The sequence below is a fragment of the Rana temporaria genome, chromosome 3 (genome assembly GCF_905171775.1).
Source record: "Rana temporaria chromosome 3, aRanTem1.1, whole genome shotgun sequence".
NCBI lineage: Eukaryota > Metazoa > Chordata > Amphibia > Anura > Ranidae > Rana > Rana temporaria.
The window spans coordinates 35,950,403-35,961,269 of NC_053491.1; positions in this window are offsets into that span (position 1 = coordinate 35,950,403).

The following is a 10,867-nucleotide window of genomic DNA, read 5'->3' on the forward strand; positions in this document are numbered from 1 at the left end:
CTGACTTGAGCTCCAAAAAAGCCTTCTCAGCGTCTGCATTCCACTCCACCATGACCGATTTCCGGCCCTTAGTTAGATCGGTCAATGGAGCCGCCAATGTGGCAAAGTTGGGTACGAACCTCCTGTAGTATCCCACCATGCCCAGGAATGCACGTACCTGCTTTTTTGTGAGGGGGCGGGGCCAACTCTTTATAGCCTCTACCTTGCTGACCTGAGGTTTCACCACCCCTCTACCCACAATATAGCCCAGGTATTTCACCTCCTCCATTCCCAAAGCACATTTTTCAGGGTTTATTGTAAACCCCTCTTTCCAGAGAGAGTCCAGTACTGCCTGGACTTTGGGCAAGTGTGACTCCCAGTCTCTGCTAAAAATGACTATGTCGTCCAAGTACACTGAGGCATACTCCCGATGAGGTCGTAAAATCCTATCCATTGCTCGCTGGAACGTGGCTGGAGCAGTTTGCAGTCCGAAAGGCATTCTTTTGTACTGAAAACTCCCCTCTGGAGTAGAAAAAGCAGTTTTCTTTTTAGCAGCCTTAGTTAATGGGATTTGCCAATACCCCTTGGTAAGGTCTAACGTTGTGATATACCTAGCTGGACCTAGTCTCTCAATAAGTTCATCTACCCGGGGCATGGGGTAGGCATCAAACCGTGAAACTTCATTAAGCTTCCGGAAATCATTGCAGAATCGCAGAGTCCCGTTGGGCTTTGGTACCAACACAATCGGGCTCGACCACTCACTCTGCGATTCCTCAATGATCTCCAGGTCCAGCATCTTCTTTACTTCCTCTGAAACGGCCTTCCTTTGAGCCTCTGGGATGCGGTAGGGCCTGACAAAAACTTTGACTCCAGGTTCCGTGATAATATCATGCTCTATGATACTAGTTAGCCCCGGCAAGTCTGAAAACTTCTCTTTATTTCTCTGAAAGAACTCCTTTGCCTGCTGACTTTGGTATTTAGATAGGGTATTTGCTACTTGGACACTCTCCACCCCAACCTGTGGCTCAAGCCTTGCACTAGCCAGGGAGGTCACCGGTTCCCTGTCTGTCCAGGGCTTTAACAAGTTGACATGATATATCTGATACGGTTTCCTCTTGCCTGGCTGGTGGACTCTATAATTGACCTCTCCCACTTTTTCCACAACTTCAAAGGGTCCTTGCCACCTGGCTAAGAACTTACTTTCCACAGTGGGAATTAGCACCGCTACTCGATCCCCCACTTGGAAGTGCCTTATTTTAGCAGCCCTGTTATAGACCCGTCGTTGAGCCTCCTGGGCTTTTTGCAAATGCTCTTTGACTAGCGGCATCACGGTTTGGATCCTTTCCTGCATTTGAGAGACATATTCCAGGACACTCTTATGCTGAACAGGTTCACTTTCCCACTCCTCTTTAACCACGTCAAGAAGTCCGCGAGGTCTCCGCCCATATACCAACTCAAAGGGCGAAAAACCCGTGGAGGCCTGGGGCACTTCCCGGATAGCAAACAGGAGAGCTGGTAACAGGCAGTCCCAATCTTTCCCATCCCTTTGTACCACTTTCTTGAGCATAGATTTAAGGGTCTTATTAAAGCGTTCCACCAACCCGTCCGTTTGGGGATGGTAGACCGATGTGCGTAGCTGTTTAATCCGGAACAGCTTACACACATCGGCCATAACCCTTGACATAAACGGGGTACCCTGGTCTGTGAGTATTTCCTTGGGGAAACCAGTCCGTGTAAACTGGAATAATTCCCGGGCAATGGCCTTTGAGGAGGTATTCCGCAGGGGTAGCGCCTCAGGATATCGGGTGGCATAGTCAAGAATCACCAATATGTAGGAGTGACCTCGAGCTGACTTTACCAAGGGACCCACTATATCCATGGCTATCCTCTCGAATGGGACCTCAATTATGGGCAGTGGGACCAAAGGGCTCCGAAAATGAGTCACCGGAGCGGTCAACTGACAGGTCGGACAAGAGGTACAGTATCTCTTTACCTCTGCTTTCAGACCTGGTCAGTAAAACCGGTCGGTGATCCGTGCCTCCGTTTTTTCAACTCCCAGGTGTCCCCCTAACACATCGTTATGGGCCAGGTCCAGAACCTTTCGTCTATATTGTTGGGGTACCAACAATTGCTCTACCACATTTTCTCTCTCCTTGGTAACCCGATACAGCAATTCATTATATATTGCAAAGTGTGGCCACCTCTCATTCGCACCTGGCTCTTGGGGAACCCCATTTACTACTACAACTTGTTCCCGTGCATGGGCCAAAGTGGGGTCCTGCATCTGAGCAGTCCCAAATGCCCCCTGGGGAACACCCAAATCCGGCAGCGCAGGGGTAGAGGCCACTTCCTCATCCTCTTCCCCCAGCATTGCCCGAAGTGGGGAAGGCTCCTCCCCCTTAGGGTTTTGATAGGTCTGTGGACCACATATCTTGACATTCTCAATAGTATCAACACTACTTTCATCACCATTAACCCAATCATTAGCATTTTCCTCATCTGGGTCCACATTAACATTTGGCAGTTCAGGGTTATCCCTCTCAGCAGCAGGAACAGGGGGGCTAGTTTCTCCCCAGTCTCTGAACTGTTCTCCTTGTTCCCACCGTTTTGTAAACAATGGACAGTCTCGTCCTATTATAACATCATGCACCAAGTTCTTTACCACCCCCACCTCTTGAGTAACAGTGCCACATGCTGAGGCGATAGACAACGTGATGAGCGGGTACTCTCTAGTGTCCCCGTGAATGCATACCACCCGTAAAGTTTTTCTTACCGGACCGATCTTCCCAATCACTCTAGGATGAACCAGGGTTACCATGCTTCCAGAGTCCAACAAAGCCCGGGCAGGGAGGTGGTTCACTTGGACTTCACACTCAAACTTTTCCTCATCCAGGTCGAGGTGTGTGGTGCACACTTTATGGGCACAAAAAGACCCCCTCCGAAGAACCCCGCATTCCATGGGCTCCTCTTGCAGTGGGCAGTGTGTCCGGGTATGACCCCAGGAATGACATCGCCAACATTGTACATCCCCTCCTCTCCGAACAGGAACAGAACGCTGAGGAGGTACCGGGAGTGACTCTTGGCCTTCCGGGGTGTTTGTCCCAGGGCTCCTTGGAACATCCATTCGAAGGGCAGCAGTTGGTCGAACAGGCCGTGGCAGACTGGGCCCTATGCGCTTGGTAGGTCCGAGCAGGTCCTCCACCACTGTATATCGTTCCACCATCTCAACAAGGAGGTTTGCTGTTTTGGGGTCTCCATGGCTGACCCACCGTTGAAGGTCATCTGGCAGGGACCTCAGGTATCGGTCCAGCACGACCAGCTCCACGATTTGGGGGCCAGACAACACCTCAGGCTGCAGCCATTTTTTTACTAGTTGCACTAGGTCGTGCATTTGAGACCGGGGTGGCCGATCTGGATGATATTTCCATTGGTGTACACGTTGGGCCCGAACGGCCGTAGTCACCCCCAGACGAGCCAGAATTTCTGCCTTTAACTTTTGATAGTCTTTAGCATCATCTGGTGGCAGGTCAAAGTAGGCTTTTTGAGGATCTCCAGTGAGAAAAGGAGCAATGAGGCCGGCCCACTGGTCCTGAGACCATCCTTCTCTCTCCGCTGTCCTCTCAAATGTAGCAAGAAATGCCTCTACATCATCGCTCAGGGATAATTTCTGTAGAAAATGGCTTGCCCTCACAGTCACCTGGTTGCCAGGGGCAACAGCCGCTTGTTCCCGAACCTGAGACAGCTGCTGCACTGCTTCCTTTAAAGCCGTCACCTGAGCCTGCATAACCCCTTGCTGCGTCGCTTGCTGGGCCGCCAACAGGCGAGTATTTTCTTGCTGCAGAGCCAGCGCCTCTTTGTGGTAAGTTTGTTGTGCCTCCAGCTGGGCTGCTAAGCGCTGATTAGCTTCCTCATTGCGAGTCTGCGCTTGCATGTTAGCCAAGGTCAGCTGTTTAATTAGCTCCTCCATTGCTTCAACTTTCAATGTTTGTGCAGCTTTAACCCAGGACATAAATTCAATGTACTGTCTCTTTAAATGTCAGTTCAATATAAAGTCCAATGCAAAAAGAAAAAAAAAAAAGTTTTTTTTTTTTCTCTTCTTATGCCTGTTATTCTGTCCTGCCCGCATTCTCCACCAGTGTAATGTTTGGGGGACCAGCTTGATCGCAGGACACAGGCTTTTTAAATCAAAACTAAGGTTTATTAAACTTAAATGGCTTAGCAGCAGCAAAAACAAAAGAAATAACAGTCTCACCGACTTGTACAGCTCAGAACTGCTATCGCAGTTAAATAGTCCTTGCAGGTAAGTCCTTCAGTAGCAGGCTTTCAGGCAACACACTGCCAAGTCCTTTCACAGCTTTTCATAGCTTCCACAGCTTTCCTTGTCCACCATTCACCATGCATAGACTCTCCTACACTCCTTCACTCTCACCTGCACTTCCTGTCTGCTTTAAACTCCTTCCTTGGACAGGTGCATTAACCCTTTCCGTTCCCTTAAAGGCACCACAGTCCAAACAGAGGGGAAATATAACGTCCTTCCAGGACCCAGCCATGGCGTCCTGTACAGTATATACATGCCTACCTTTGATTTGTCACCCCCTTCTGCATTTGGAGAAAACTCCGGAATCGGTGGGCGGGTTTATTTTCCGGCGAGCGGTGGGCGGAGTTGTGACATCACCAGACTTCTTGCCCACCTCTACACTCCCCTTGGCCAGGCAGCAGCACGAGGATGAACCTCGCACTTGTAGAGTGAAGGAGCGTACAGCTGAAGGAGCGCGCGCTCACGGCCCCCTGTCATATACACTCCTTCCTGCGCATGTCTTACATTAGACACACTCTGTTCTCATGTTAGTGCATGAGATAAGGAAAGCAGATGTCAGTCACAGCAGTGGGGGGAAGTGGCGGCACAGATTTCTCTGTGTCGTTTTTTATCTCATTAAAAAAAGTCAAGAGGATTGCTCAGAGCTGGATTAGCTCTTCATGGCAAGACTGGGCACAGATGACTTGACATCCTCTACTCTACCAGGTAGGAGTCTTCATTAAAAAAATGTGGGGGTTTACATCCACTTTAAGGTAATAAAAATGCAAGCTTTTAGGATGCCTAAGATCCCTACTTCAGGCTTTATATAGTTGAGCAGCACACTGGCTAAGTGGTAAGCCTGTGTGGGTTTCCTCCAAAGACAAGCTGGTAGGTTAATTGGATCCTGTCAAAATTGTCCCTAGTATGAATGTGAGTTAGGAACCTTGGGCCAGATTCAGGTACAATTACATTGCTCCCCCACGGCGTAACGTATCTGATTTACAATACACTGCCGCAGGTTTTACAGCGTAAGTGCCTGATTCACAAAGCTCTTACTTGTAAACTTGCGGCGGAGTAACGCAAATCCGCTCAGCGCAAGCCCGCCTAATTCAAATGGGGCGGGCACCATTTAAATTAGGTGCGTTCCCACGCCGAACGTTCTGCGCATGCTCCGTGTTAAAATTTCCCGACGTGCTTTGCGCGAAATTACGGTGCCCCGAAGTTTTTTTTGAACGGTGACGTGCGTTACGGCGTTTCGTATTCCCGGACGTCTTACGAAAAAAAAAAATCAAAATTCGACGCGGGAACGACGGCCATACTTTAACATGGCTGTTATAAACATAAGCCATGTTAAAGCAGGTGTAACTTTGCGACAGGAAAAACCGACTAGCGACGACGTACGAGATTGCGACGAACGCGCAGATCTTCGTGGATCGCCCTAACTATTCGTTTGCATATTCTACGAACGACCGCAATGGAATCGCCACCTAGCGGCCGGCCTAGAATTGCATCCTAAGATCCGACGGTGTAAGTCAATTACACCTGTCGGATCTTAGGGCTATCTATGCGTAACTGATTCTATGAATCAGCCGCATAGTTAGGACGCGCGCCAAAAGTCAAAAGTCATAAGGGGCCAGTGTGAATCTGGCCCCTTATGCCTAGTACACACAGGCCAAAAGTCGTAAAACATTGGCTGCTTCAATAAAAAACCATTTGGCCTTCCTCTGTTGGATGTGCATGCTGGAAAACCAGCAGCCGAACAGCTCCTGATCAACTCAACGGGGGGAGATCGCTGTACTAATGTCGGATTGTTAGCACAGCGGCTCCGACCGGAGCCGTCAGTTTTTTTTTTGTTCAACTAGAAAAAAATAGTATGCCGCGTACACACGCTCTGAATTTCTGACAACAAATGTTCGATGGGAGCTTTTGGTTGGAACTTCCGACCGTGCGTAGGCCCCATCAGACATTTTCTGTTGGAATTTCTCAAATTTTCCGACAACAAAATCCGTTCTCGTAAATTCCGATCATTTGTGTACAATTCCAGACGCACAAAATTCCATTCATACTCTGAATCAAGTACGAGACGGAACCGCTCAGTCTGGTAAAACTAGCATTCATAATAGAGATAGCACATTCGTCACGCTGTAACAGGCTGAAAAGCACGAGGCTGAAATCGAATGTCCCAGCATTCGCACAGTCCTTGCAAATCATCCCCATAACATGTGTATTAAATGTGAACATTTTTCTATTTATTTACTATTACTCCATCAAGAGGTCATGAAGCAGAGTCTTCCTGAAATGCCTTAAAGTGGTTGTAAATGTCCTTATTTCTTCTGAGAAATCCTCACTTCCTGTTCTTCTGTCTGTAACTCCACACCGTAATGCGAGGCTTTCTCCCTGGTGTGGAGAAAGCCTCTTGAGGGGGGAGGGGGCGTGCAGGAGTGTCAGGACGCCCACTAACACACAGCTCCTATCTCTATCTGCAAAGTAGAGAGCATCCTGACCCTCCTGCTTACCCCCTCCCCCCTCAAGAGGCTTTCTCCACACCAGGGAGAAAGCCTCACATTACTGTGTGGAGTTACAGACAGAAGAACAGGAAGTGAGGATTTCTCAGAAGAAATAAGGACATTTAAAAGCAAAATGGAAGGATGAGGTTAGTGAAGGAGGACTGCACTAAGGTAAAGGAAGCTATTTAGGGAAACATTTTTTTACAATATGCTTCATAGTTGTTTGTGGTGATCTTGAAGTTAACAGTTTTTTATATAAAGAACAACTGTATATGCAAGACAATCTTATCTCCTCTTAGTTTCCTCTTCTCAAGGATAAATAATTAAAAATATTTATTTTCCCACAGCTGAAACTTAAAGTGGTAGTAAACCCTCCTATCTTTTTCAGCCAAGGAAGCTGCCATCTTGGCCTTTGTTCAATCTTCAACTGCCATGAAGCTGCACATGTGATCAGTTATGACACCAGCCATTGGATGGTTTGACAGTTTGGTTGAGAGCACAACCAATGTGCAGTTAGCATTCCCGGCATGCCGGGAATGTTAACAGTTTTTTTAAGTGTTACATTGATGGGTTTACTTCCGCTTTAAACTAAGGCCCTGTACAGACGAGCAGACAGTCCGCTCGGAGATTTCTGTCTCATGGTTGTACACACCATCAAACAGAAATCCCCTCGGATAGGATACGCAGTGACGTGCCGCGCTGTCGCCGCGACGATGACGCGGCGACATGCGCGGCCCTGGAAGGTCAATGCTTCCACGCATGCGTCAAATCACTTCGACGCATGCGAGGGCTTTGGGCCGAACGGACATGTCCGGTGAGTCTGTACAGACGACCGAACATGTCCGATGGACAGGCTTCCAGCGGACATGTTTCTTAGCATGCTAAGAAACATTTGTCCGCTGGAAACTGTCCGATCCGCCGGACAATTGTCCGGTCGGCCGTACACATGACCGAACATGTCTGCTGAAACTGGTCCGTCGGACCAGTTTCAGCAGACATGTTCGGTCGTGTGTATGGGGCCTTAGGGAGATCTGGCAAGACCTAGAAACAGATCACTACTCCACTGAGTACAGCAGAGCCCAAAAACTACATTTAGCCTAACCAGGGCAGGACGCTACAAGAGTTACTACAGAGGAAGAGTTAAGCCTCGTACACACGATCGGATATCTGATGGAATCTAATCCGATGGATTTTTTTCGTCGGATATCCGATGAAGTTGACTTACATCAGTCTTGTCTACACACCATCAGTCAAAAATCTGACCGTGCCAAAACGCAGTGACGTAAAACACTACGATGTGCTGAAAAAAAGTTCAATGCTTCCGAGCATGCGGCGACTTGATTCTGAGCATGCGTGGATTTTTGACCGATGGACTTCCACACAGACGATCGTTTTTTTTCTATCGTTTTTTTATCTATAGGAAACATTTAAAAAATGTTCTATTTTTTTTCACCGATGGAAAAGAAAACCGATGGGGCCCACACACGATCGGTTTGTCCGATGAAAACGGTCCATCGGTCTGTATTCATCGGACAAACCAATCGTGTGTACAGGGCTTTACTCTACGAACATTTGAAATTTGAACAACCTGTGTATGTAAAAGAAAAGTTATGCTCACTTTTGTACTACTTTTAGTACAGCCCTCATACATATTCTATTATCCTCAACTCTATCTAGTGCCCACGATGTTGTAGAAGGACAACTTTAAATTTTGCTCCGTTTGCACAGAATAAATGTACCAGCAGTTTTACAGAATGGATGGCTATGCAATTTGTTTATAGTAGCGCTATCCCCGCAAGAGCCGCTGGTGAATAAGGGATCCCCCACCCTGCACAGCCAGGCACACACATTTTCCACAACTTCTTCTGTACAGACTACACTCATCAGCTTCCTCCAACACAACACTTACTTGAAGCATTACAACTCCCAGGACCAGCTGGCACAATGTTAGGTGATCAGACAATTGTGCTCAGTCAGATTTGTAGAAAATGCCCATTACAGGCAGGGACCGTGGCCCCCTTTGGTTGTGTAGCAACGTCTTAGTGCCCAGCTGTCCTTCTGTGGCTACTGATCCCAGCACCACCTCTTCAGGCACTAAGTCAAGAGGTTCAGGCGCAAGGGATGCATACAAACAACAGTTAACAGTTCTGGTAAGGATACAGCACTTGGAGCTGTAATAGTCTTTATGATAAAATGAGGGATGTATGTGAAGCACTGGAGGCTGCTGTCCTCAGAGTTAAGGCAGCTCTGTGAAGAAGACAAGGTGGAAAGGGTAATAGGTAATAGGTTCAGGTGAATAACTTTGTTCGGAAACACTTCCAGCAATGCAGCTTTCGTCGCCTCTCTAGCCAGAGTGGGTATTGCGCACCCGGATAGGCCTCTCTCACTAGCCTAGCAGCCAGGATAGCACACCGAAATTTGGTAAAGTCTCTGCCACAGACCTTCCCTCAGGTGGAGATATATTCGGTCTAAAATCCTCTCCCGATTAACTTCTTGCAAACTTACAACTGACAGGCGACCATCTTTCAGCCTTTCAGTAATGGTTCATCCTTCGATGAAGTTCAAGGCCTCTCCTGAGATACCAGCCTCGTGCTCGGTGCTCTCCAAGACAGGTTCTTCATCGAGTGGCTTCCTCCCTCAGGACGGACAGCACAGGACCACTCTGCAAACGTAGACCCAGTCTGACTACTGGGCTTACTTAGTGGATCACAACCTTGGACCAACGTGGTCCCGGAGCCAGGAACACTTAAACACGCACCCCCGGCCATGAGGGCCACACACGAGGGGTGGTGGGACGACAGACCAGTGATCCAATGGCGCCTGTCCCTTAAGTACTCCTCCCCAGCATGCACAGCGGGATGATCAACCCCCACTGATTGGCTGCCAAAGGGGAACACCCAAAACACCTTGACCTGACTGCTGCCACCCTTGGCCTGGGGTGGTAACTGCACCCCAGACAACAATAGTGGTCACTCAAAGTACAGCCATGGCTGGAACAGAGGCCCAAAATTTGGAAAAAAATCATACGTCTGAGTCAACTAGCTAACTCTCAGACTACACCCTAAATTTAAAGCAGCGCCAGCTAAAAAGTAGCAGGCCGCTACACCTATATACAATGCCTACTCTAGAGGGTGCTACATTATAAATATACCAGTAGACTACAATGTCTGTTTTCCCCCCCAAAAAATTGGGCTTTTACCTGGCCTTTGTTCACTTAAAATTTTCAATCAAATTCTGGTGGCATTTCATCTGTTAATTATTACTCTCATGCGTAGGTGTGCGCAGCTTATTGTATTAGGGTGTGCACCGCAAAGCTCAAACACACATGCGCGTGTATATACTGTATATATAGATATGTATATATCTATATATACAGTATATAGCAGTAGTTCAATGGACAATGTCAGTAGGGCAGAGATTAGTGTCGATAGTTTATTATTATTATTATTATTTATTTTTTACTTTTTTTTCAATTTAATTATTGTTTACAATTTTTTTCACAAATATTTTTAATATTTTACATTTACATTTTATTTAGAGCCGGTTCACACACAGGCGACACGACTTTGGGGGCGACTCGGCAAGGCGATCTCAAGGCGTCTTGAGAGGCAACTTGCAAAATGACTTCAGTATTGAAGTCAATGCAAGTCGCCCCGAATCGCCCCCAAAGTCATACAGGAACCTTTTTCTAAGTCGGAGCAACTTGCGTCGCTCCAATTAGAACGGTTCCATTCACTACAATGGGGCTTTGTGGGGCTTTGGGGGCTTTGGTCTAAACAGAACCCTAATGTCTCACTTTAAGACAGAGAAAGGGACTGAGAAAAAATATTCCCCTGTCCCTTTCTCTGCAGCCAAGCAGCAGAGGGGTTCTGCCCAGCACATGGTGATTAGGGTGTGCCTAGGCACACCTGGCACACCCTGTGCGCACGCCTATGCTCTCATGCCATTTAGTAAATATAACCCCATAATATTTCATTAGTAGAGATATGAGGCAGTACCTAGTGCCCATGTAGCCTTGTGAATCCACAGTAATATGAATTGTGCGGTCTAATTGCTAATTCCTGGAGCACAGAGGGATGAAATG